We start from the raw sequence: 22097 nt of genomic DNA on the forward strand, positions 1-22097 counted from the left end.
CCGAGACCACTCAGAAATCTCTAAACCACTAAAGGTATTATTGAAATAAAAATTCTTTCCTCAACCGCAGTCGGCAGGATTCGAACCTGCGCGGGAATATCCCAACAGATGTCGAGTCTGTCGCCTTAACCACTCGTCCACGACTGCTTCTGTTAACGGAGACCACTCAAAAAAGTGTGGAACTACTAAAGCTATCATTGGAATAAGTATGTTAGTTCGAACGCAATCGCCAGGATTCGAACCTGCGCGGGAACATCCCAACAGATTTCAAGTCTGTCGCCTTAACCACTCGTCCACGACAGCTTCGATTAACCGAGACTACTCAGAAATCTGTGAAACCACCAAAGGTATTATTGAAATAAAAAATCTTTGCTCAATCGCAGTCGGCAGGATTCGAACCTGCGCGGGAATATCCCAACAGATTCTAGTGTGTCGCCTTAACCACTCGGCCACGACTGCTTCTGTTAAGCGAGTCCACTCAAAAAATTGTGGAACTACTAAAGCTATCATTGGAATAAGTATGTGCGTTCGAACGCTGTCGGCAGGATTCGAACCTGCGCGGGAGTATCCCAACAGCTATCAAGTCTGTCGCCTTAACCACTCGGCCACGACTGCTTCTGTTAACCGAGACCACTAAAAAATTGTGGAACTACTAAAGCTATCATTGAAATAAGTACGTGAGTTTGAACGCAGTCGGCAGGATTCGAACCTGCGCGGGAATATCCCAACAGATTTCTAGTCTGTCGCCTTAACCCTCGGCCACGACTGCCTCTGTTAACCGAGACCACTCAATAAAGTGTGGACTTACTAAAGCTATCATTGGAATAAGTATGTTAATCCGAACCCAGTCGGCAGGAATCGAACCTGCGCGGGAATATCCCAACAGATTTCTAGTCTGTCGCCTAAACCACTCGGCCACGACTGCTTCTGATAACCGCGACCACACAAAAAAGTGTGGAACTACTAAAGCTATCATTGGAATAAGTATGTTAGTCCGAACCCAGTCGGCAGGATTCGAACCTGCGCGGGAATATCCCATCAGATTTCTAATCTGTCGCCATAACCAGTCGGCGACGACTGCTTCGGTTAACCGAGACCACTCAGAAATCTCTAAACCACTAAAGGTATTATTGAAATAAAAATTCTTTCCTCAACCGCAGTCGGCAGGATTCGAACCTGCGCGGGAATATCCCAACAGATGTCGAGTCTGTCGCCTTAACCACTCGTCCACGACTGCTTCTGTTAACGGAGACCACTCAAAAAAGTGTGGAACTACTAAAGCTATCATTGGAATAAGTATGTTAGTTCGAACGCAATCGCCAGGATTCGAACCTGCGCGGGAACATCCCAACAGATTTCAAGTCTGTCGCCTTAACCACTCGTCCACGACAGCTTCGATTAACCGAGACTACTCAGAAATCTGTGAAACCACCAAAGGTATTATTGAAATAAAAAGTCTTTGCTCAATCGCAGTCGGCAGGATTCGAACCTGCGCGGGAATATCCCAACAGATTCTAGTGTGTCGCCTTAACCACTCGGCCACGACTGCTTCTGTTAAGCGAGTCCACTCAAAAAATTGTGGAACTACTAAAGCTATCATTGGAATAAGTATGTGTGTTCGAACGCTGTCGGCAGGATTCGAACCTGCGCGGGAGTATCCCAACAGCTATCAAGTCTGTCGCCTTAACCACTCGGCCACGACTGCTTCTGTTAACCGAGACCACTAAAAAATTGTGGAACTACTAAAGCTATCATTGAAATAAGTACGTGAGTTCGAACGCAGTCGGCAGGATTCGAACCTGCGCGGGAATATCCCAACAGATTTCTAGTCTGTCGCCTTAACCCTCGGCCACGACTGCCTCTGTTATCCGAGACCACTCAATAAAGTGTGGACTTACTAAAGCTATCATTGGAATAAGTATGTTAATCCGAACCCAGTCGGCAGGAATCGAACCTGAGCGGGAATATCCCAACAGATTTCTAGTCTGTCGCCTAAACCACTCGGCCACGACTGCTTCTGATAACCGCGACCACACAAAAAAGTGTGGAACTACTAAAGCTATCATTGGAATAAGTATGTTAGTCCGAACCCAGTCGGCAGGATTCGAACCTGCGCGGGAATATCCAGACAGATTTCGAGTCTGTCGCCTTAACCACTCGGCCACGACTGCTTCTGATAACCGCGACCACACAAAAAAGTGTGGAACTACTAAAGCTATCATTGGAATAAGTATGTTAGTCCGAACCCAGTCGGCAGGATTCGAACCTGCGCGGGAATATCCCATCAGATTTCTAATCTGTCGCCATAACCAGTCGGCGACGACTGCTTCGGTTAACCGAGACCACTCAGAAATCTCTAAACCACTAAAGGTATTATTGAAATAAAAATTCTTTCCTCAACCGCAGTCGGCAGGATTCGAACCTGCGCGGGAATATCCCAACAGATGTCGAGTCTGTCGCCTTAACCACTCGGCCACGACTGCTTCTGTTAACCGAGACCACTCAAAAAGTGTGGAACTACTAAAGCTATCATTGGAATAAGTATGTTAGTTCGAACGCAGTCGGCAGGATTCGAACCTGCGCGGGAATATCCCAACAGATTTCGAGTCTGTCGCCTTAACCACTCGGCCACGACTGCTTCTGTTAACGGAGACCACTCAGAAATCTCTAAACCACTAAAGGTATTATTGAAATAAAAAATCTTTGCTCAATCGCAGTCGGCAGGATTCGAACCTGCGCGGGAATATCCCAACAGAATTCTAGTCTGTCGCCTTAACCACTCGGCCACGACTGCTTCTGTTAACCGAGACCACTCAAAAAGTGTGGAACTACTAAAGCTATCATTGGAATAAGTATGTTAGTTCGAACGCAGTCGGAAGTATTCGAACCTGCGCGGGAATATCCCAACAGATTTCGAGTCTTTCGCCTTAACCACTCGGCCACGACTGCTTCTGTTAACGGAGACCACTCAAAAAGTGTGGAACTACTAAAGCTATCATTGGAATAAGTATGTTAGTTCGAACGCACTCGGCAGGATTCGAACCTGCGCGAGAATATCGCTACAGATTTCGAGTCTGTCGCCTTAACCACTCGTCCACGACTGCTTCGATTAACCGAGTCTACTCAGAAATCTGTGAAACCACCAAAGGTATTATTGAAATAAAAAATCTTTGCTCAATCGCAGTCGGCAGGATTCGAACCTGCGCGGGAATATCCCAGCAGATTTCTAGTCTGTCGCCTTAACCACTCGGCCACGACTGCTTCTGTTAACCGAGACCACTCAAAAAGTGTGGAACTACTAAAGCTATCATTGGAATAAGTATGGTAGTACGAACGCAGTCGGCAGGATTCGAACCTGCGCGGGAATATCCCTACAGATTTCGAGTCTGTCGCCTTAACCACTCGTCCACGACTGCTTCGATTAACCGAGACTACTCAGAAATCTGTGAAACCACCAAAGGTATTATTGAAATAAAAAATCTTTGCTCAATCGCAGTCGGCAGGATTGGAACCTGCGCGGGAATATCCCAACAGATTTCTAGTCTGTCGCCTTAACCACTCGGCCACGACTGCTTCTGTTAAGCGAGTCCACTCAAAAAATTGTGGAACTACTAAAGCTATCATTGGAATAAGTATGTGTGTTCGAACGCAGTCGGCAGGATTCGAACCTGCGCGGGAGTATCCCAACAGATTTCAAGTCTGTCGCCTTAACCACTCGGCCACGACTGCTTCTGTAAACCGAGACCACTAAAAAATTGTGGAACTACTAAAGCTATCATTGAAATAAGTACGTGAGTTCGAACGCAGTCGGCAGGATTCAAACCTGCCCTGAAATATCCCAACAGATTTCGAGTCTGTCGCCTTAACCACTCGGCCACGACTGCTGCTGTTAACTGAGACCACTCAAAAATCTGTGAAACTGCTAAAGGTATTATTGAAATAAAAAATCTTTGCTCAATCGCAATCGGCAGGATTCGAACCTGCGCGGGAATATCCCAACAGATTTCGAGTCTGTCGCCTTAACCACTCGGCCACGACTGCTTCGCTTAACCGAGACCACTCAAAAATTGTGGAACTACTAAAGCTTTCATTGGAATAAGTATTTTAGTCCGAACCCAGTCGGCAGGATTAGAACCTGCACGGGAATATCCAGACAGATTTCGAGTCTGTCGCCTTAACCACTCGGCCACGACTGCTTCTGTTAACGGAGACCACTCAGAAATCTCTAAACCACTAAAGGTATTATTGAAATAAAAAATCTTTGCTCAATCGCAGTCGGCAGGATTCGAACCTGCGCGGGAATATCCCAACAGAATTCTAGTCTGTCGCCTTAACCACTCGGCCACGACTGCTTCTGTTAACCGAGACCACTCAAAAAGTGTGGAACTACTAAAGCTATCATTGGAATAAGTATGTTAGTTCGAACGCAGTCGGCAGGATTCGAACCTGCGCGGGAATATCCCAACAGATTTCGAGTCTTTCGCCTTAACCACTCGGCCACGACTGCTTCTGTTAACGGAGACCACTCAAAAAGTGTGGAACTACTAAAGCTATCATTGGAATAAGTATGTTAGTTCGAACGCACTCGGCAGGATTCGAACCTGCGCGAGAATATCGCTACAGATTTCGAGTCTGTCGCCTTAACCACTCGTCCACGACTGCTTCGATTAACCGAGTCTACTCAGAAATCTGTGAAACCACCAAAGGTATTATTGAAATAAAAAATCTTTGCTCAATCGCAGTCGGCAGGATTCGAACCTGCGCGGGAATATCCCAGCAGATTTCTAGTCTGTCGCCTTAACCACTCGGCCACGACTGCTTCTGTTAACCGAGACCACTCAAAAAGTGTGGAACTACTAAAGCTATCATTGGAATAAGTATGGTAGTACGAACGCAGTCGGCAGGATTCGAACCTGCGCGGGAATATCCCTACAGATTTCGAGTCTGTCGCCTTAACCACTCGTCCACGACTGCTTCGATTAATCGAGACTACTCAGAAATCTGTGAAACCACCAAAGGTATTATTGAAATAAAAAATCTTTGCTCAATCGCAGTCGGCAGGATTGGAACCTGCGCGGGAATATCCCAACAGATTTCTAGTCTGTCGCCTTAACCACTCGGCCACGACTGCTACTGTTAAGCGAGTCCACTCAAAAAATTGTGGAACTACTAAAGCTATCATTGGAATAAGTATGTGTGTTCGAACGCAGTCGGCAGGATTCGAACCTGCGCGGGAGTATCCCAACAGATTTCAAGTCTGTCGCCTTAACCACTCGGCCACGACTGCTTCTGTAAACCGAGACCACTAAAAAATTGTGGAACTACTAAAGCTATCATTGAAATAAGTACGTGAGTTCGAACGCAGTCGGCAGGATTCAAACATGCCCTGAAATATCCCAACAGATTTCGAGTCTGTCGCCTTAACCACTCGGCCACGACTGCTGCTGTTAACTGAGACCACTCAAAAATCTGTGAAACTGCTAAAGGTATTATTGAAATAAAAAATCTTTGCTCAATCGCAATCGGCAGGATTCGAACCTGCGCGGGAATATCCCAACAGATTTCGAGTCTGTCGCCTTAACCACTCGGCCACGACTGCTTCGCTTAACCGAGACCACTCAAAAATTGTGGAACTACTAAAGCTTTCATTCGAATAAGTATTTTAGTCCGAACCCAGTCGGCAGGATTAGAACCTGCACGGGAATATCCAGACAGATTTCGAGTCTGTCGCCTTAACCACTCGGCCACGACTGCTTCTGATAAACGCGACCACACAAAAAGGGTGGAACTACTAAAGATATCATTGGAATAAGTATGTTAGTCCGAACCCAGTCGGCAGGATTCGAACCTGCGCGGGAATATCCCATCAGATTTCTAATCTATCGCCATAACCAGTCGGCCACGACTGCTTCGGTTAACCGAGACCACTCAGAAATCTCTAAACCACTAAAGGTATTATTGAAATAAAAATTCTTTCCTCAACCGCAGTCGGCAGGATTCGAACCTGCGCGGGAATATCCCAACAGATTTCAAGTCTGTCGCCTTAACAACTCGGCCACGACTGCTTCTGTTAACCGAGACCACTAAAAAATTGTGGAACTACAAAAGCTATCATTGGAATAAGTATGTGAGTTCGAACGCAGTCGGCAGGAATCGAACCTGCGAGGGAATATCCCAACAGATTTCGAGTCTGTCGCCTTAAGCACTCGTCCACGACTGCTTCGATTAACCGAGACTACTCAGAAATTTGTGAACCCACGAAAGGTATTATTGAAATAAAAAATCTTTGCTCAATCGCAGTCGGCAGGATTCAAACCTGCGCGGGAATATCCCAACAGATTTCTAGTCTGTCGCCTTAACCACTCGTTCACGACTGCTTCTGTTAACCGAGACCACTCAAAAAATTGTGGAACTACTAAAGCTATCATTGGAATAAGTATGTGTGTTCGAACGCAGTCGGCAGGATTCGAACCTGCGCGGGAATAACCCAACAGATTTCGAGTCTGTCGCCTTAACCACTCGGCCACGACTGCTTCTGTTAACGGAGACCACTCAGAAATCTCTAAACCACTAAAGGTATTATTGAAATAAAAATTCTTTCCTCAACCGCAGTCGGCAGGATTCGAACCTGCGCGGGAATATCCCAACAGATGTCGAGTCTGTCGCCTTAAGCACTCGTCCACGACTGCTTCGATTAACCGAGACTACTCAGAAATCTGTGAAACCACCAAAGGTATTATTGAATTAAAAAATCTTTGCTCAAGCGCAGTCGGCAGGATTCAAACCTGCGTGGGAATATCCCAACAGAATTCTAGTCTGTCGCCTTAACCACTCGGCCACGACTGCTTCTGTTAACCGAGACCACTCAAAAAGTGTGGAACTACTAAAGCTATCATTGGAATAAGTATGTGAGTTCGAACGCAGTCGGCAGGATTCGAACCTGCGCGGGAATATCCCTACAGATTTCGAGTCTGTCGCCTTAAACACTCGGCCACGACTGCTGCTGTTAATTGAGACCACTCAAAAATCTGTGAAACTGCTAAAGGTATTATTGAAATAAAAAATCTTTGCTCAATCGCAGTCGGCAGGATTCGAACCTGCGCGGGAATATCCCAACAGATTTCGAGTCTTTCGCCTTAAACACTCGGCCACGACTGCTGCTGTTAACTGAGACCACTCAAAAATCTGTGAAACTGCTAAAGGTATTATTGAAATAAAAAATCTTTGCTCAATCGCAGTCGGCAGGATTCGAACCTGCGCGGGAATATCCCAACAGATTTCTAGTCTGTCGCCTTAACCACTCGGCCACGGCTGCTTCTGTTAACCGAGACCACTCAAAAAGTGTGGAACTACTAAAGCTATCATTGGAATAAGTATGTTAGTTCGAACGCAGTCGGCAGGACTCGAACCTGCGCGGGAATATCCCTACAGATTTCGAGTCTGTCGCCTTAACCACTCGTCCACGACTGCTTCGATTAACCGAGACTACTCAGAAATCTGTGAAACCACCAAAGGTATTATTGAAATAAAAAATCTTTGCTCAATCGCAGTCGGCAGGATTCGAACCTGCGCGGGCATATCCCAACAGATTTCTAGTCTGTCGCCTTAACCACTCGCCCACGACTGCTTCGATTAACCGAGACTACTCAGAAATCTGTTAAACCACCAAAGGTATTATTGAAATAAAAAATCTTTGCTCAATCGCAGTCGGCAGGATTCGAACCCTCGCGGAAATATCCCAACAGATTTCGAGTCTGTCGCCTTAAACACTCGGCCACGACTGCTGCTGTTAACTGAGACCACTCAAAAATCTGTGAAACTGCTAAAGGTATTATTGAAATAAAAAATCTTTGCTCAATCGCAGTCGGCAGGATTCGAACCTGCGCGGGAATATCCCAACAGATTTCTAGTCTGTCGCCTTAACCACTCGGCCATGACTGCTTCTGTTAACCGAGAACACTCAAAAAAAGTTGAAACTACTAAAGCCATCATTGGAATAAGTAAGTGAGTTCGAACGCAGTCGGCAGGATTCGAACCTGCGCGGGAATATCCCAACAGATTTCAAGTCTGTCGCCTTAACCACTCGGCCACGACTGCCTCGGTTAACCGCGACCACTCGAAAATCCGTGAAACCACTAAAGGTATCATTGAAATAAAAAATCTTTGCTCAATCGCAGTCGGCAGGATTCGAATCTGCGCGGGAATATCCCAACAGATTTCTAGTCTGTTGCCTTAACCACTCGGCCACGACTGCTTCTGTTAACCAAGTTCACTCAAAAAATTGTGGAACTACTAAAGCTATCATTGGAATAAGTATGTGAGTTCAATTGCAGTCGGCAGGATTCGAACCTGCGCGGGAATATCCTAACAGATTTCAAGTCTGTCGCCTTAACCACTCGGCCACGACTGCTTCGGTTAACCCAGACCACTCAGAAATCTGTGAAACCACTAAAGGTATTATAGTAATAAGAACTCTTTGCTCCAATCGCAGTCGGTAGGATTCGAACCTGCGCGGGAATATCCCAACAGATTTCTAGTCTGTCGCCTTAACCACTCGGCCACGACTGCTTCTGTTAACCGAGACCACTCAAAAAAGGTTGAAACTACTAAAGCCATCATTGGAATAAAAATGTTAGTTCGAACGCAGTCGGCAGGATTCGAACCTGCGCGGGAATATCCCAACAGAATTCAAGTCTGTCGCCTTAACCACTCGGCCACGACTGCTTCGGTTAACCGAGACCACTCAAAATTATGTGAGACCACTAAAGGGATTATTGAAATAAAAAATCTTTGCTCAATCGCAGTCGGCAGGATTCGAACCTGCGCGGGAATATCCCAACAGATTTCTAGTCTGTCGCAGTAACGCCTCGGCCCCGACCGCTTTCGTTAAAGGAGACCACTCAAAAAAGTGTGGAACTACTAAAGTAATCATTGGAATAAGTATGTCAGTTCGAACGCAGTAGGCAGGATTCGAACCTGCGCGGGAATATCCCATCAGATTTCGAGTCTGATGCCTTACCCACTCGGCCAGGACTTCTTCGTTTCAATTAGTTCACTCGAAAATAATAAGAATTACTAAAGGTATCACTTGTACAAAAACCTTACTTCAATCGCAGTCGGCAGGATTTGAACCTGCGCGGGAATATCCCAACAGATTTCTAATCTGTCGCCTTAACCACTCGGCCACGACTGCTTCTGTTAACCGAGACCACTCGAAAATCCGTGAAACCACTAAAGGTATCATTGAAATAAAAAATCTTTGCTCAATCGCAGTCGGCAGGATTCGAACCTGCGCGGGAATATCCCAACAGATTTCAAGTCTGTTGCCTTAACCACTCGGCCACGACTGCTGCTGTTTACTGAGTCCACTCAAAAATCTGTGAAACCACTAAAGGTATTATTGAAATAAAAAATCTTTGCTCAATCGCAGTCAGCAGGATTCGAACCTGCGCGGGAATAACCCAACAGATTTCAAGTCTGTCGCCTTAACCACTCGGCCACGACTGCTTCGGTTAACCGCGACCACTCGAAAATCAGTGAAACCACTAAAGGTATCATTGAAATAAAAAATCTTTGCTCAATCGCAGTCGGCAGGATTTGAACCTGCGCGGGAATATCCCAACAGATTTCTAGTCTGCCGCCTTAACCACTCGGCCACGACTGCTTCTGTTAACCGAGACCACTTAAAAATCCGTGAAACCACTAAAGTAATCATTGGAATAAGTATGTCAGTTCGAACGCAGTCGTCAGGATTCGAACCTGCGCGGGAATATCCCATCAGATTTCGAGTCTGATGCCTTACCCACTCGGCCAGGACTTCTTCGTTTCAATTAGTTCACTCGAAAATAATAAGATTTACTAAAGGTATCACTTGTACAAAAATCTTACTTCAAACGCATTGGGCAGGATTCGAACCTGCGCGGATAAATTTCCCAACAGCTTTCGAGTCTGTCGCCTTAACCACTCACGACTGCTTCCTTTCACAGAGACCACACAAAAATATGTATGAAGCCGCATTTTCATAAAAGCTAGAATTGAGTTCTCGCTTCCCGCTTGGCGAGTAGCGTGTTGCTGTAGCGGTTTCAAACTCTTGCGCTAGAAAAACACAGCACGTTCTCGTAATTTATTTCTCGCTGACGCATTTTCATTGAAGACGGTAAACTTGATGTTTTTAACCTTCGTGCCCTCTACCGTCAAAAACTAAAAGTAGTTAATACTACAATTGATCTTAACACTCTCCTCTGAAGTAACAACCTTTCAAGGCAAAAACAACGACAACAGTAGGCCAACACTAAAATTTATAAGTCTGATTATTTTGGTAAGCAACTTCCTCCCACGTTTCGTTGATCTCCTTATTTCTATAATCTTTCGACTTTCTGTCCATAAACCTTCTCTAATTATTATGCAACCAATAATTGTCTCCTTCTCAAATATTTTTATTTATTTCTCTTTCGTGTTAAACCTTTTCTCTTAAAGGGATGATGAAGTGGAAAATCATGTGATTTTTTATCTATTCCTCTCCTAATTATCAGACCAATCTGCATAGAGAAACATCCAAGAAATGACACTGAATGATTTTAAAATTACAATTAGGCCTCGATTGAAATTTAATTTCAAATCGTAGCACGCTCCACATCTCGCGCCACGATTTTCACACGGCGCGCAAATTTTATCAAATGTCGCGATAAATAACATTTGACATGGAGCGTGCCACGAGAATTTTGTTAATAAAAAGGCAGGGCGTTACGCAATTGGTAAAAGGAACTTATTTAAAATTATAAATAATATTTTAAACTTATTTGAATTTTTAAATCATTTGGTGTTATTTATTGGATGTTTCACTATGCTGATTAGTCTTATAATTAATAGAATACTCGATAAAAAATTCACTTGATTTTCGATTTCACCCTCCCTTTAAATCTTTCTTACTCGCCATCATGCCGACATAGAACTCGTGCTTCCAAATGCAGAAGAAACCACGTAAAGAAAACCCCACTTTTTTATGTCCTTATGATTCGTTAAAAATGCATCACGTGGCAGCAGCATCTCGCTTCTCGCTAAGCGGGACGCTAGAAATATCTGTCTCAGACAGATCGGAGCTAGCGTCATTTTCTCGCTCTAGTTTGTCATTTTCTGGCTTCTAGTATATGCTTCCAGCGTAAATGAAAATACCAAAGCTAGAAGGAAGATTGAGTTCTAGCGACATTTTCTAGCTCTCGCGCATTTTTTTCACGCTTCTAGCTTCTATGAAAATGCGGCTTAAATACTAAAGCTATCATTTTTATATAAATCTGAGCTCAAAGGCAGTCGGTAGGATTCGAACCTGCTCGGGAATATTCCAAACGTATTTCTAGCTCGAATAAAATCCACGCACAAATTACTTGCATGCTACTTTTGCAGGCTAGAAGGGACCATGAAAATGTAGCTCAAGTGTCCCCGTACTCTGCTTCTTTTTAGCCATATTGTAGTATACGATAGGCTCTTAGTGGTAATAGTAGTAGTAGTAGTACTTGTGGCCGGAGTTTTCGCTTTCGTTATCGTCAGATTTTAGCTTAAAAGGAACTTAATATTACCACAACCCACCCATTGGGGTAACTGGGCTCGGTTAGAGATTTAATTTTATTTAAATTTTTTCAGGTCAGACCCGAGAATCGAACCCGGGTCGCTGGCGCAATAGACAAACGTTCTACCACTAAACCATAGAGACTTGATAGAAACCCCGAGTTTTTTATTATTTATTTTTATCTCTAAAATGTCGGTGTGATGTGGAGTGGGGTACCTCATAATCTGTGGGGTCGGATACTTTTGAATTTTTAACTGTGGGGTCGGATACTTTTGAATTTTTATCTGTGGGGTCGGATACTTATGAATTTGTATGATTGGGGTTTTTATATTTATTTTCCTTTTATTTATGTGCTAATTAAATAGATAACGATTTTCCCCGTTTCCTACCGCGCTCCTCATGTGTTTCGTTCGGTAGCTATCGTCATCTATGTTATGTTTGACTGGAACGTTTTAGCGGTTAATTCAAATGTGGGTTTAGATAGAGCTAACATAGTGTTAAATGAGCGTTATGCGTTTGATCACTTTAGCATTGCTAAAGGTAATTCGAGGGGATAATCACTAAAATGCGTAACCACTATAACTAAAATTTCTCTTTCAAATGTTTCTGGGCATAAGTTCTAGTTAGAAATTTATAATATGCGATAAGTGTGAATCGGCATAAGTCTATGTTGTAAACTCATCGAGGGGATTATCACTAAAACTATCTGTTCTTCGATTCGCCGGAATATTAGAATTACAGCATAAGTAAATTTATACGGTTATAATTTTATCACTGTTTAGAGTAGGGAATCGAGGGGCTATTAACTCTGATTTTATGCACGGTACATCATTTAAGCATTGAAAAAGATAGCGCTATTCACTCATTAGGGTAAGGTATAGAGGGGTTATCCACTCATTAGGGTAGGGTATAGAGGGGCTATTCACTCGTACGATATGGCTACTATTACGAGCCCTTGGGCCGTCTTGTTTATATCTGTACTGGGCAGCAAAAAGACGATTACAGTTAAGAGAACCGACGTACAATTGTTTATAAAAGCGTCTTTTGAAACTCTTAGTAACCCCGTGCCCCTAAACTTAACGTAACCTAACCAGGTTTAGTCTCGTTTGAACCTCAGGAAATGGTGAGTAATTCCTGTACTGCATTCCCAAACGGGCAGTTTTAGACGCATGGTTAAGTAGCCTTAGTATTGCTCCCTGGTTTAGTTTTTCTGGTTCATTTACGAGGCTAGAAAAGTCGCATAATAACAAAACAGGCGCTTATTTAGCCGATCATGTTCATTTTGTTTAGGTCTATCATGATCTGAATCTGACATGGATTTCATTATGCACTGTAAAAAAATATCAAAAATAACCTTTCTATATTTTGACTAAAGGAACGTTTATTTGTTATAAAAGTGAATGATTCGAATTAATATATTTAGTTAAGATATACAGTTAATTTGAAAAGGCAAATTTATTAGTTTTAGCTAAAATTAGTATTATAAAATAGAGCCATAAAAAGGATTTAAAGCTAGCTAGGTTTAGAATTATAAAAATGATTTAAAGCTAGCTAAATTTAGAATTATAAAAATGATTTAAAACTAGCTAAGTTTAGATTTATAAAATTCTTTTAAAGCATTTTAGTTTAGAATTACCAAAATTATTTAAGTATAGAATTATAACATAAAGTTATAAAAATAATTTTAAGCTAGCAAAAACAATAGTTTTTTTCAAGCCAGGAATGTATAGTAGTGCTTCAAAATAATATCCATAGTCCAAATGTTGAAACGCACAAAGGCTAGAGCATATTTGCTTCTATTTAATAGGCTAGAGGAGTAGTTAATAGTGTTATAAAATAATTGATTTGGAATAATTTTTCAAGTATTAAAAAAATATTACATTACTAATAAAACTATTAGATGAAACTTTTTATAGTGTTAGACAATGAAATTCCCATAGATTAAGTATAATTCGGGGGTGATTTAGAGTAGTTCAGTTAAAGATAGTGTAAAAATAATTTTAACATAGGATAGTAAAATTACAAAATATAACACATTTTATTTTTAATTTCTAATAATATTTCAATGGAGTTTTATAATTTCGTGCCTTATTCTTTCACCACCAAACTCCAAGCTTCAGACTTCGCGCTGTGGTTTCTGCTTGAATTAAGGCGCTTTCCAAATCCCCATACACTGCGTCTCTACCCCTGTACACTTTAGCCAGTCCCTCCCGAACCAGCAAGACCGATAAATTCCACGGTGCCATATTCACGGAGCCAAGAATCCGACCATATCTATCCTTACCATAGGATTGTACATGAATTGTTCTATTTAAAATAAGTCTTTCGACTTTTTCCTTGGCTTCGATGGCAAATTTCTGATTTCCCCGAATTTCGGGTGCATCAATCCCGATCAGACGAATTTGGTCGGTACCCAAGACCGTCAGTAGGGTGAACGTGTCTCCATCATGCACTGATATAACTCTACCAATAATGGTTCTTGACATGGTACCTTACGAAAATAAAAAATCTTACTTCATTGCCATTATGTTAGGTTTCATAATTTTATGATTCGTTAAAAACATTGTAGCATTTTAAGAGTATGATATGCCCAGTTAGGGCTTGATGAATATCATGGTTACAGAAAGCATTTACTTTCAAAAACTCGTTTGGGGTGTAGCCTGGTTTTTTTTTTCAACCTTTAACCAGAAATATGGACGATCCAAATATAATAGTTTCTTTCAAGAGATAATATGGTCGATCCAAATGTAATAGTTACTTTCAAGAGACAGTAAACTAAATATATTTAAATGTATTAATAAACAACTTTAAATAATAAAAAAGTCTAATCAAAGGCTTATGCAAAAAAACAAAAAAACACACTTCTAATTGATTTGATTAATTTTTCTGGCTATTCAACTATTTCGATACCTGTAACTTTTGATAGCTTTAAATAGAAAATTGAGCCTACTAAGCAAGCTTTGACATTCGAAAATGTAAGATATTTGTACAAGGTAAAGAAAATGGTACACAGGTCGTTGTTAGAATTGAACGACGTAATAACAGTCGTTTCCTTGATCATTTCGCCAAAGAATATTTAAATAGAATTTCAAAACAAATAAGCTTTTTATATTATTCTAAACAAATTGTTTTGATGCAAATCTCAATGATTAATTTGTACTCTACTATCCCTTTAATATAATTAATTTTTAAAAATTATTATTATTTAATTAAAATATTAAAACCTTTTATCAGAAGATCAGCAGTCTTTTAGTCGAAAAAAATTAAAATTTTCTATTTGGTTAAAAAAGAGTCGAATTTTACTTGCATGAGAGAATCACTAACTGATTGTCGTTGCGACAAAATTTAGTTTTGAAATAAATGTCTGATTATACTTTTAAGAATGAAAACGTTTATGATAACAATTTGTCTTCTATCGCATTTTATCAGTTCCATTATCTATTATTTTCAGATTTAACATTGGGTATTCATGCGCCTCGGCTTTATCTTTTTTTTTGAAAACTGAACTAAAAGTTTATTACAGAATGAGAAGGCACTATGTTAATTTTTTATGATAATTTTGATTTCAAGATAACCTTTCAGCTTTTCTACAGCTACACGGTTTACGTCGCATAAAAGAACCATATATTAGTAGGCTTAGTCATTAATGGTCTTATCTTTACGAATAATTCTATGCAATAAACACCAAGTCTTCATTATGTACTCTTAAACCCGCTGATACAATTTATTTAATGTTAAATTTCTGAGAGTAATGCTTAAAAAGGGTGAAAATTTTAAGTAATTTATAGTAGGACTGTTCACGAGCCGAGCTGAGCGAGCTTTTTAAAATCTCGGCTCGGCTCGAGTCAAAAAAACGGCGGCTCGGCTCGACTCGAGCCGAGCTGGGTCTTGGCTCGGCTCGAAAATGATCGAGCCGAGCCGAGCTGGCTCGATTAACATATACATGTTTAAAAAAAATTGCTACTACCAACGTCAAACTCGAGAATGACTATAAATGCCATCCCATGTTTAGGAATGTAGTGGTTCAGTAAAACCCGCTCTTTAAAATATGCTCAAGGTTAGAGACGAGAGATTTTTCCCACGCTTTATTTCATGTAAAAATACAACGGAACGCTATTGGTGGAGAGAATAAAGACTAAAAGGAAAGCACTATATCAGTGACTAAGCTCGCGAGCCGGCTCGCGAGTCGGCTCGGCTCGGCTCGACCATAAAAAAGCTCGCTCGTTAATTAATCGAGCCGCAAAAGTGGCGGCTCGGCTCGGCTCGCTCGTCACGAGCCCGAGCTGGCTCGAGCTCGTGAACAGTCCTAATTTATAGGACCGCTATTTTTTACGTTAACGTCAACTTCATATTGCGGCTTAAAAATAAGTTAAAATGGGCGAAAATAGAGTATTAAAAATTAAATGAACATCTATTGTATACTTTAGAATTGTATATAATCCAAAGTAATTTGTAAAGTAAAGCGGCTCCAGTTAGTTTCCTTTAATGTCAATGTGAGTCTAAATGACGTTTTTAAAGGGATAGAGTCGATGTTTTGGCTACTAATGAAAAGATTTCATATTTTAAAATCAGATAGAACCTAAAATTACGTTTTCAAAAATATATATATATTGATACTTTTAATAACTTAACTATTTTTAATTAATTTTTAAAAGTATTGTTTTTTGGGACTGCTCCGATCACTACCCCCTCCTGCGTCGTTTGGCAAAAACACGGTTGAAACATCTACCCACCCCTCCATACGCTCCTCTTATTTGAAGATATGGTAGCTTTACGACTAACAGTAGTTTTCATACTATTTCACTTGTGGATCACAAATAAACTTGGCCTTAACTTTTATTTCGATTCACATGTTTTGAGAGGCGTGAAAGAAGCTAAATTGTTTCATAGCAATTAAATCGTTTAAGTAAGAGGTTTAGCACATTTAATTTGAAAAATAAATCTTAAAAGCTTGAATTTAGGGCCACTTGGAATAAAAAAATCGATCATGGAAACTAAGCCTTTGCCAAAATGTCGTAGAAAGTGCGTTGTTTTTGACTGTACCAATACAGACTCGGACAAATCTCTGTCATTTCATAGTCTACCAAGTAACGAATTATCCGAATTTGAATTTTCCTCACTTGACTCACGAATTTCGAAAGATTCAACCGAGTCTAAACTATCGGATTCTACTACAGAGTCAGGCCCGTCTGATATTTCGGATTCCGAGCTACGACTCGACGTCGACGATGACATTCATACATATAGAAATACACTATTATAGCCCTGACATTTTCCATTTGGCTCCTGTAGCAGACGACGGAAGAAAAAACCTACTATCCTCAACTTGAGTTCCCCTACATTCTCCTATTTCCAAACAACCAATGAATCAAGAGACATTTACAACGTCATAGTGTGAAAAACAAGTTGGGCAGTATTTCGCGGTTAGTTTGAATTTCAAAATATCTAACGTACTTTTCTTAATTTTAAACGTTTTAATTCGATTTTTTTTTTGGCACACATAATTTTAGGCACATTTTGTTACCTAAAACTGCCCTCATCTTGTACTAGTCGGAAAACGTTGATCCTATCCCTTTACCCTAATAAATGGTACCATGGCAGCACTCTGAGCCACATAATCATATACCCAACATCGTGACATTTCAAAACGAAAAAGATATATATAACTGTTAAGTTAACTGGAAAAATTCATTATTTAAATCATGATCGTTGAAAAATTGGTCTCAAAAATTCGTATAAAAGAAAGTATCGTAGGTATAGAAATTTCATTTAAAACACATTCGGCAGGATTCGAAACTGCGCGGGAATATCCCAACAGATTTCAATTCTTTTGCCTAAAATGGTTACACAAACACTCTCTGACTTTCGAAGGTATCATCGGTTCATTTAAAACGCAGTCGGCAGAATTTGAACCTGCACGGGAATATCTTAACAGATATCGTGTCCGTCTCCTTAACCACTGCTTTGAGCTACAGTGCTTACACAAAAAAATTCTGATTTATGAAGGTATCATCGGTGTAATAAGGTCGTTAACAACGCAGTATTCGAACCTGAACTGGAATATCCCAACAGATTTTATTATAAAGTCTGTCGCCCTAACCACTCGGCCAAGACTGCTTGGTGATATTAGGCTTTTATTAAAACTCTCTTACTTTTGAAGGTATCATTGGTATAAACAGTTCATTTATAACGCGGTCGGTAACATTCTAACCTGCGCGGCAATATCCCAACATATTTCTAGCCTGTCGCCTTAACCACTCGGCCACGGCTGGTTGGCGGTTCACGGGTTTTACAAAAACTCTCAACTCTTGAAGGTATCATCGGTAAAATCATCTCTTCTTGAAGGCAGTCGGCAGGATTGGAACCTACGCGGGAATATCCCAACAGTTTTCAAGTCTTTCGCCTTAACCACTTGGCCACGGCGGCTTGGTCCTACAGGGCTTACACGAAACTCTCACACTTTTGAAGGTATCATCGGTATAATCATTTCATTTAAAATGCAGTCGGCAGCATTCGAACCTTAACAGATATCGAGTTCGTCGCCTTAACCACTGTCCACGCCTCCTTGGTGCTAAAGGGCTTACATAAGAAGAAGGGCTGACTTCTGAAGGGATCATCGGTATAAACAGTTCATTAATAACGCATTGTGTAGAATTCAAACCTGAGCGGGAATATCCCAACAGATTTCAAGTCTGTCGCCTTAACCACTCGGCCACGACCTTCTGTTTTGACGGGATATGGCTGGGTTGTAGTTGCTAGGTAAGATTGTTTTACATTATTTTTAACTGCTTTTACATAGTACACCCGCTTTTTCTATGGAAGTTCCAAAACCGTCTCTCCTTTAAGCCTATTAGAAATCAAAATCAAAACATGTACCTCACCTATTTTTAGAAATAGATCAATTTCGGTGGAAAAGTGTTCTTAATGTAATGCCTTGTATTTGTCTTATATTTCGACGGCCTCGTTTCTTGGTGTAAAGCGGCCCCTCTGCTGGCCAGGTGCGGGTCCCCTCTTTACCAATTAGCGGGCCTTTTTCATATCTTCATCTAAAGTGCTGTTAAAGCTTTAAGTTCCCATTATAATAATATATATCTTTCAATGAAAGATGTAAGACCATGATTTGTATCTATGTGTATATGTTGCCAATTAACTAATGTGTTGGATATGTGCGTGAACTAGAGAGCTGTATTTCAGCTTCAAACGTTGCCATTTCCATACCATTTTTGTTCATATTCTTGTTTACCAATTCCACCCATAGATTTCATCAAGCTCCCCATCCGATGCCGATCCGTGCTTTCCAAATACCAACCATTCTCATTCCCAATTAAGAAACGTTATTGCATTTCAAACCATTACCGAAATGAACAATAGCAGAAAACCATTTCCATATTCGAAAGAATATAACCCTTGAGCGTCTTGGTTTGGCCCAAAATTTCCACTGCAATACTGGTTCTTCATCGGGAATTTTAGTAAAAATAAGGGGGCTGAAGGCAGCAATAATAGCTGTGAATCTCGTGTGCTAAATCAATAGGAGGATTAGCTAGAAGACGGTACTGTTAGATTAGACAGATAGTAACTTGGCTACTACATACTAAGTGAGATTAGCAGTAATGGCACCAATGTTATATTGCCATACATAGTCTAATACAGTCAAAGGAAAAGAGCTGCCATTGCTCTGTGGCAAAACCTTTCTTAAGTCTTTTTAGTATTTTAGGTTCTTCCATAGAAAATAGGTTCTATCCATTTACTAACCATTTCCAAACTAAAATGTATATCAATTTAACCACTTCCATTCCATATTGGTTTTTTCCGTCCATTCCTGATCCGAAAATGTGATATTACTAGAAAAACCATCCATTCCCACGGTTTTCCACTGTTAACACGGTAAATGGAAATTTACAGTTTCCATGCAACTCTCTCTCACATGAACCTCTGTTCCCATGATATTTGAGCTTGGGAAAGGGGTAAAAGACCCCTCTTGTGGTGATGGTTAGCCTGAATAGAAATGACCAATTATCGTTGTATTTATATCTGTTGCTTATCTCGTGACCATGAGGGATCCATGCCCCATGTCGCCAGTTGTATTCCCTATAGGACGCAACCAATGCCAATTTCGTTGATTTGTATCAGTCTTTGCACCGTGGTATTCAAAACTGAAGAGACGAGGGACACGAAAAAAAAAGAAATAATTTATGAAAGCAGGAGTACAACTAGCAAATCTGAAGTTTTTTGTACAACTCCAAGGTTCTCGACCAGATAGACTTCATCGACTCTCGACTTCCAACTCGCTGAATTTTCCAGATCTAGACGCGAACATTAAGAAACAGAGTAATCGTTTATTTTAAAGTTCATTAAATAGCATCTCGTACGAAGTATCAACTCGCAATGATCATTTAATTATTTAATTTAAAAGTATACCTTTCATTACTACATGCGTAAGATATTCCAATTCTAAGCAACTCTCCAACTCTGAAATATTAGCAAGGATAATACATTTATGGCCTTAGTATCGTTCTATGTTTGAAAATTTGTGTATTTAGTTTAAAGATTTACTATTTAAACAAGGTCCTAGAATATTATTCGTCACACTTTTAACGAATGCAATTCTCACATACAGAGTTGAACAGCAGCTAAAGTCAACCAGGGGGTTTTATTTACTATATGCAGCATTAGATATAGGCGTTCTTGTTCAATTTAAGAAAAGCCAGAAGTAAGATGAGACTAGAAGTAAAGAGCTCTAGCATTAGTAGTAGATCCTGGCACTAGTGAACAAATTTGAGGATTTTATGCCGCTTCCATCGCGCCTACACTACAGAGAAAAAAATTGGTCGAGTTCCAAAAAATTTCCTACCCCCTTCCCCTCAACCTAAAGCCGCGGAACACGGACGCGGGTGCTTGAATCTATTTCGGCCGTCTAGCGCCACGAGCGTCTCACGTTTCGGAGGGAAAATTCAGAAACCGCTACCAGAGGGCCAACCGTTGGTGTGTTATGAAGAACATTCACTTTTGCGAAGTGAAGAATTTGGTTAGCTCAGTACTTCTAGTCTCATCTTACTTCTGGAAAAGCTTATACCTATTTAGAGCTTTTCGAACGTTTATAACTTAATTATTTCTACGCGGTCTTCGGGGGGAGAACGCACAGATGTTTCAGGTGTTTATGTAGAACACTGATCAGAATCTAACATGGATTTTATCATGCACTGTAATAAAATAACTATCAAAAATTACTTTTTTATATTTTTATTAACGATTGACAAACATAATTAATATATCAAAAACATTATATTAAAATAGGATATATATTCAATTTGAAAAGGCAATTATATTAGTTTTAGCTAAGTTTAGGGTTATATAATAGAGTTATATAAATTATTTAATGCTAGCAATAAACGTTTTGTTCATGTCAGGAGTTTGTAGATAGTAGTACTTTTGATTTGGAATAACTATTCAATTATTTACAAAAATTTAAAATTACTAATAAGTAAAAAATATTTAAAAAAAACTTTTAGATTAAACGTTTTATAGTGTTAGACAATGAAATTCCGATAGATTAAGTTTATTTCGGGGAGATTTTGAGCAGTTCAGTTAATGCTAGAAGATAGAATGATTCCACCCATAAGTGGCAGAAGTTAAAAGTCCGAAAAGTTTTGCAGATTATAATAAAAAACAAATTTGTCTTTGCCAAGCTTAACGATATGGAAATTACGGAAAGACGGTTATCCGTAAGTGCAAATATCTATAAACCCCTACTATTATAGATAATTTTAACATAGGATAGTAAAATTATAAAATATAACACATTTTTTTTAATTTCAAATAATATTTCAACGAAGTTTTATAATATCGCGCCTTATTCTTTCAACACCAAACGCCAAGCTTCAGACTTCTCGCTCTGGATTCTGCTTGAACTAAGGCGTGTTCTAAACCCCCATATACCGCGTCAGTACCCCTGTACACTTTAGCCAGTCCCTCCAGAACCAGCAAGAACGATAAATTCCCCTCTTCCAAATGCACGGAGCCAAGGATCCGACCGTATTTATCCATACCGTAGTGGGTTACATAAATATTTTTATGCAAAATAAGCTCTTCCATTCTTTCCTTGGCTTCGATGGCAAATGGCTGATTTCCCCGAATTTCAGGTGCATCAATCCCGATCAGACGAATTTTGAAGGTAACCAAATCCCTCAGTAGGGTGAACGTGTCTCCGTCATAGACTGATGTAACTCTACCAATAATGGTTTCTGACATTGTACCTTAAGAATATAAAAAAAACTTACTTCATTGCCATTATGTTACGTTTCATAATTTTATGATTCGTTAAAGAGAAAGTTGCATTTTAGGAGTATGATATGCCTAGTTAGGGCTTGATGAGCATCATTGTTACATAAAGCATTTAGTTCCAAACACTCGTTTGGGTTCTAGCTTTGTTAATCAGAACCGTGGACGATACAAAAACGTATAAGTTGAAAAGGAAAAATTAATTTTTTATCCATTAAAAAGTGAACGAAATCTATTATTAAAAAAAACCAAGTAA

The 22097-nt window shown here is 40.3% G+C and overlaps 54 non-coding genes across 54 annotated transcripts; all 54 read right to left on the reverse strand.

The window, feature by feature from the left end:
* Positions 1 to 65: 65 nt before the first annotated feature.
* Positions 66 to 147, reverse strand: TRNAS-CGA (transfer RNA serine (anticodon CGA)). The gene has a single exon. It is a non-coding gene; the product is annotated as a tRNA-Ser (tRNA).
* Positions 148 to 221: 74 nt separating this feature from the next.
* Positions 222 to 303, reverse strand: TRNAS-UGA (transfer RNA serine (anticodon UGA)). Its single transcript has one exon. It is a non-coding gene; the product is annotated as a tRNA-Ser (tRNA).
* Positions 304 to 533: 230 nt separating this feature from the next.
* Positions 534 to 615, reverse strand: TRNAS-UGA (transfer RNA serine (anticodon UGA)). The gene has a single exon. It is a non-coding gene; the product is annotated as a tRNA-Ser (tRNA).
* A 73-nt stretch (positions 616 to 688) lies between these two features.
* TRNAS-AGA (transfer RNA serine (anticodon AGA)) lies at positions 689 to 769 on the reverse strand. Its single transcript has one exon. It is a non-coding gene; the product is annotated as a tRNA-Ser (tRNA).
* A 74-nt stretch (positions 770 to 843) lies between these two features.
* On the reverse strand, positions 844 to 925 carry TRNAS-AGA (transfer RNA serine (anticodon AGA)). The gene has a single exon. It is a non-coding gene; the product is annotated as a tRNA-Ser (tRNA).
* A 230-nt stretch (positions 926 to 1155) lies between these two features.
* On the reverse strand, positions 1156 to 1237 carry TRNAS-CGA (transfer RNA serine (anticodon CGA)). Its single transcript has one exon. It is a non-coding gene; the product is annotated as a tRNA-Ser (tRNA).
* Positions 1238 to 1311: 74 nt separating this feature from the next.
* TRNAS-UGA (transfer RNA serine (anticodon UGA)) lies at positions 1312 to 1393 on the reverse strand. The gene has a single exon. It is a non-coding gene; the product is annotated as a tRNA-Ser (tRNA).
* Positions 1394 to 1623: 230 nt separating this feature from the next.
* On the reverse strand, positions 1624 to 1705 carry TRNAS-UGA (transfer RNA serine (anticodon UGA)). Its single transcript has one exon. It is a non-coding gene; the product is annotated as a tRNA-Ser (tRNA).
* Positions 1706 to 1778: 73 nt separating this feature from the next.
* TRNAS-AGA (transfer RNA serine (anticodon AGA)) lies at positions 1779 to 1859 on the reverse strand. The gene has a single exon. It is a non-coding gene; the product is annotated as a tRNA-Ser (tRNA).
* Positions 1860 to 1933: 74 nt separating this feature from the next.
* TRNAS-AGA (transfer RNA serine (anticodon AGA)) lies at positions 1934 to 2015 on the reverse strand. The gene has a single exon. It is a non-coding gene; the product is annotated as a tRNA-Ser (tRNA).
* Positions 2016 to 2089: 74 nt separating this feature from the next.
* On the reverse strand, positions 2090 to 2171 carry TRNAS-CGA (transfer RNA serine (anticodon CGA)). Its single transcript has one exon. It is a non-coding gene; the product is annotated as a tRNA-Ser (tRNA).
* A 230-nt stretch (positions 2172 to 2401) lies between these two features.
* Positions 2402 to 2483, reverse strand: TRNAS-CGA (transfer RNA serine (anticodon CGA)). The gene has a single exon. It is a non-coding gene; the product is annotated as a tRNA-Ser (tRNA).
* Positions 2484 to 2556: 73 nt separating this feature from the next.
* Positions 2557 to 2638, reverse strand: TRNAS-CGA (transfer RNA serine (anticodon CGA)). The gene has a single exon. It is a non-coding gene; the product is annotated as a tRNA-Ser (tRNA).
* A 74-nt stretch (positions 2639 to 2712) lies between these two features.
* TRNAS-AGA (transfer RNA serine (anticodon AGA)) lies at positions 2713 to 2794 on the reverse strand. The gene has a single exon. It is a non-coding gene; the product is annotated as a tRNA-Ser (tRNA).
* A 73-nt stretch (positions 2795 to 2867) lies between these two features.
* Positions 2868 to 2949, reverse strand: TRNAS-CGA (transfer RNA serine (anticodon CGA)). Its single transcript has one exon. It is a non-coding gene; the product is annotated as a tRNA-Ser (tRNA).
* Positions 2950 to 3022: 73 nt separating this feature from the next.
* TRNAS-CGA (transfer RNA serine (anticodon CGA)) lies at positions 3023 to 3104 on the reverse strand. The gene has a single exon. It is a non-coding gene; the product is annotated as a tRNA-Ser (tRNA).
* A 75-nt stretch (positions 3105 to 3179) lies between these two features.
* Positions 3180 to 3261, reverse strand: TRNAS-AGA (transfer RNA serine (anticodon AGA)). Its single transcript has one exon. It is a non-coding gene; the product is annotated as a tRNA-Ser (tRNA).
* A 73-nt stretch (positions 3262 to 3334) lies between these two features.
* Positions 3335 to 3416, reverse strand: TRNAS-CGA (transfer RNA serine (anticodon CGA)). The gene has a single exon. It is a non-coding gene; the product is annotated as a tRNA-Ser (tRNA).
* Positions 3417 to 3491: 75 nt separating this feature from the next.
* TRNAS-AGA (transfer RNA serine (anticodon AGA)) lies at positions 3492 to 3573 on the reverse strand. The gene has a single exon. It is a non-coding gene; the product is annotated as a tRNA-Ser (tRNA).
* Positions 3574 to 3647: 74 nt separating this feature from the next.
* Positions 3648 to 3729, reverse strand: TRNAS-UGA (transfer RNA serine (anticodon UGA)). The gene has a single exon. It is a non-coding gene; the product is annotated as a tRNA-Ser (tRNA).
* Positions 3730 to 3802: 73 nt separating this feature from the next.
* TRNAS-CGA (transfer RNA serine (anticodon CGA)) lies at positions 3803 to 3884 on the reverse strand. The gene has a single exon. It is a non-coding gene; the product is annotated as a tRNA-Ser (tRNA).
* Positions 3885 to 3959: 75 nt separating this feature from the next.
* Positions 3960 to 4041, reverse strand: TRNAS-CGA (transfer RNA serine (anticodon CGA)). The gene has a single exon. It is a non-coding gene; the product is annotated as a tRNA-Ser (tRNA).
* Positions 4042 to 4270: 229 nt separating this feature from the next.
* Positions 4271 to 4352, reverse strand: TRNAS-AGA (transfer RNA serine (anticodon AGA)). Its single transcript has one exon. It is a non-coding gene; the product is annotated as a tRNA-Ser (tRNA).
* A 73-nt stretch (positions 4353 to 4425) lies between these two features.
* Positions 4426 to 4507, reverse strand: TRNAS-CGA (transfer RNA serine (anticodon CGA)). The gene has a single exon. It is a non-coding gene; the product is annotated as a tRNA-Ser (tRNA).
* Positions 4508 to 4580: 73 nt separating this feature from the next.
* TRNAS-CGA (transfer RNA serine (anticodon CGA)) lies at positions 4581 to 4662 on the reverse strand. The gene has a single exon. It is a non-coding gene; the product is annotated as a tRNA-Ser (tRNA).
* A 75-nt stretch (positions 4663 to 4737) lies between these two features.
* Positions 4738 to 4819, reverse strand: TRNAS-AGA (transfer RNA serine (anticodon AGA)). Its single transcript has one exon. It is a non-coding gene; the product is annotated as a tRNA-Ser (tRNA).
* Positions 4820 to 4892: 73 nt separating this feature from the next.
* TRNAS-CGA (transfer RNA serine (anticodon CGA)) lies at positions 4893 to 4974 on the reverse strand. The gene has a single exon. It is a non-coding gene; the product is annotated as a tRNA-Ser (tRNA).
* Positions 4975 to 5049: 75 nt separating this feature from the next.
* On the reverse strand, positions 5050 to 5131 carry TRNAS-AGA (transfer RNA serine (anticodon AGA)). The gene has a single exon. It is a non-coding gene; the product is annotated as a tRNA-Ser (tRNA).
* A 74-nt stretch (positions 5132 to 5205) lies between these two features.
* On the reverse strand, positions 5206 to 5287 carry TRNAS-UGA (transfer RNA serine (anticodon UGA)). The gene has a single exon. It is a non-coding gene; the product is annotated as a tRNA-Ser (tRNA).
* Positions 5288 to 5360: 73 nt separating this feature from the next.
* On the reverse strand, positions 5361 to 5442 carry TRNAS-CGA (transfer RNA serine (anticodon CGA)). Its single transcript has one exon. It is a non-coding gene; the product is annotated as a tRNA-Ser (tRNA).
* A 75-nt stretch (positions 5443 to 5517) lies between these two features.
* TRNAS-CGA (transfer RNA serine (anticodon CGA)) lies at positions 5518 to 5599 on the reverse strand. The gene has a single exon. It is a non-coding gene; the product is annotated as a tRNA-Ser (tRNA).
* Positions 5600 to 5983: 384 nt separating this feature from the next.
* Positions 5984 to 6065, reverse strand: TRNAS-UGA (transfer RNA serine (anticodon UGA)). The gene has a single exon. It is a non-coding gene; the product is annotated as a tRNA-Ser (tRNA).
* Positions 6066 to 6138: 73 nt separating this feature from the next.
* On the reverse strand, positions 6139 to 6220 carry TRNAS-CGA (transfer RNA serine (anticodon CGA)). Its single transcript has one exon. It is a non-coding gene; the product is annotated as a tRNA-Ser (tRNA).
* A 75-nt stretch (positions 6221 to 6295) lies between these two features.
* Positions 6296 to 6377, reverse strand: TRNAS-AGA (transfer RNA serine (anticodon AGA)). Its single transcript has one exon. It is a non-coding gene; the product is annotated as a tRNA-Ser (tRNA).
* Positions 6378 to 6451: 74 nt separating this feature from the next.
* Positions 6452 to 6533, reverse strand: TRNAS-CGA (transfer RNA serine (anticodon CGA)). The gene has a single exon. It is a non-coding gene; the product is annotated as a tRNA-Ser (tRNA).
* Positions 6534 to 6607: 74 nt separating this feature from the next.
* TRNAS-CGA (transfer RNA serine (anticodon CGA)) lies at positions 6608 to 6689 on the reverse strand. The gene has a single exon. It is a non-coding gene; the product is annotated as a tRNA-Ser (tRNA).
* A 75-nt stretch (positions 6690 to 6764) lies between these two features.
* TRNAS-AGA (transfer RNA serine (anticodon AGA)) lies at positions 6765 to 6846 on the reverse strand. The gene has a single exon. It is a non-coding gene; the product is annotated as a tRNA-Ser (tRNA).
* A 73-nt stretch (positions 6847 to 6919) lies between these two features.
* On the reverse strand, positions 6920 to 7001 carry TRNAS-CGA (transfer RNA serine (anticodon CGA)). Its single transcript has one exon. It is a non-coding gene; the product is annotated as a tRNA-Ser (tRNA).
* A 75-nt stretch (positions 7002 to 7076) lies between these two features.
* On the reverse strand, positions 7077 to 7158 carry TRNAS-CGA (transfer RNA serine (anticodon CGA)). Its single transcript has one exon. It is a non-coding gene; the product is annotated as a tRNA-Ser (tRNA).
* Positions 7159 to 7233: 75 nt separating this feature from the next.
* Positions 7234 to 7315, reverse strand: TRNAS-AGA (transfer RNA serine (anticodon AGA)). The gene has a single exon. It is a non-coding gene; the product is annotated as a tRNA-Ser (tRNA).
* Positions 7316 to 7388: 73 nt separating this feature from the next.
* Positions 7389 to 7470, reverse strand: TRNAS-CGA (transfer RNA serine (anticodon CGA)). The gene has a single exon. It is a non-coding gene; the product is annotated as a tRNA-Ser (tRNA).
* Positions 7471 to 7545: 75 nt separating this feature from the next.
* Positions 7546 to 7627, reverse strand: TRNAS-AGA (transfer RNA serine (anticodon AGA)). Its single transcript has one exon. It is a non-coding gene; the product is annotated as a tRNA-Ser (tRNA).
* A 75-nt stretch (positions 7628 to 7702) lies between these two features.
* TRNAS-CGA (transfer RNA serine (anticodon CGA)) lies at positions 7703 to 7784 on the reverse strand. Its single transcript has one exon. It is a non-coding gene; the product is annotated as a tRNA-Ser (tRNA).
* Positions 7785 to 7859: 75 nt separating this feature from the next.
* TRNAS-AGA (transfer RNA serine (anticodon AGA)) lies at positions 7860 to 7941 on the reverse strand. Its single transcript has one exon. It is a non-coding gene; the product is annotated as a tRNA-Ser (tRNA).
* A 74-nt stretch (positions 7942 to 8015) lies between these two features.
* Positions 8016 to 8097, reverse strand: TRNAS-UGA (transfer RNA serine (anticodon UGA)). Its single transcript has one exon. It is a non-coding gene; the product is annotated as a tRNA-Ser (tRNA).
* A 75-nt stretch (positions 8098 to 8172) lies between these two features.
* Positions 8173 to 8254, reverse strand: TRNAS-AGA (transfer RNA serine (anticodon AGA)). The gene has a single exon. It is a non-coding gene; the product is annotated as a tRNA-Ser (tRNA).
* Positions 8255 to 8328: 74 nt separating this feature from the next.
* On the reverse strand, positions 8329 to 8410 carry TRNAS-UGA (transfer RNA serine (anticodon UGA)). The gene has a single exon. It is a non-coding gene; the product is annotated as a tRNA-Ser (tRNA).
* Positions 8411 to 8486: 76 nt separating this feature from the next.
* On the reverse strand, positions 8487 to 8568 carry TRNAS-AGA (transfer RNA serine (anticodon AGA)). Its single transcript has one exon. It is a non-coding gene; the product is annotated as a tRNA-Ser (tRNA).
* A 74-nt stretch (positions 8569 to 8642) lies between these two features.
* On the reverse strand, positions 8643 to 8724 carry TRNAS-UGA (transfer RNA serine (anticodon UGA)). The gene has a single exon. It is a non-coding gene; the product is annotated as a tRNA-Ser (tRNA).
* A 231-nt stretch (positions 8725 to 8955) lies between these two features.
* On the reverse strand, positions 8956 to 9034 carry TRNAS-CGA (transfer RNA serine (anticodon CGA)). The gene has a single exon. It is a non-coding gene; the product is annotated as a tRNA-Ser (tRNA).
* A 77-nt stretch (positions 9035 to 9111) lies between these two features.
* TRNAS-AGA (transfer RNA serine (anticodon AGA)) lies at positions 9112 to 9193 on the reverse strand. The gene has a single exon. It is a non-coding gene; the product is annotated as a tRNA-Ser (tRNA).
* Positions 9194 to 9268: 75 nt separating this feature from the next.
* Positions 9269 to 9350, reverse strand: TRNAS-UGA (transfer RNA serine (anticodon UGA)). The gene has a single exon. It is a non-coding gene; the product is annotated as a tRNA-Ser (tRNA).
* A 75-nt stretch (positions 9351 to 9425) lies between these two features.
* TRNAS-UGA (transfer RNA serine (anticodon UGA)) lies at positions 9426 to 9507 on the reverse strand. Its single transcript has one exon. It is a non-coding gene; the product is annotated as a tRNA-Ser (tRNA).
* Positions 9508 to 9582: 75 nt separating this feature from the next.
* TRNAS-AGA (transfer RNA serine (anticodon AGA)) lies at positions 9583 to 9664 on the reverse strand. Its single transcript has one exon. It is a non-coding gene; the product is annotated as a tRNA-Ser (tRNA).
* Positions 9665 to 22097: the final 12433 nt, after the last annotated feature.

Source organism: Phalangium opilio, unplaced genomic scaffold (genome assembly GCF_054372755.1).
Source record: "Phalangium opilio isolate 3A_F unplaced genomic scaffold, DU_Popi_V2 ptg000105l_1, whole genome shotgun sequence".
NCBI lineage: Eukaryota > Metazoa > Arthropoda > Arachnida > Opiliones > Phalangiidae > Phalangium > Phalangium opilio.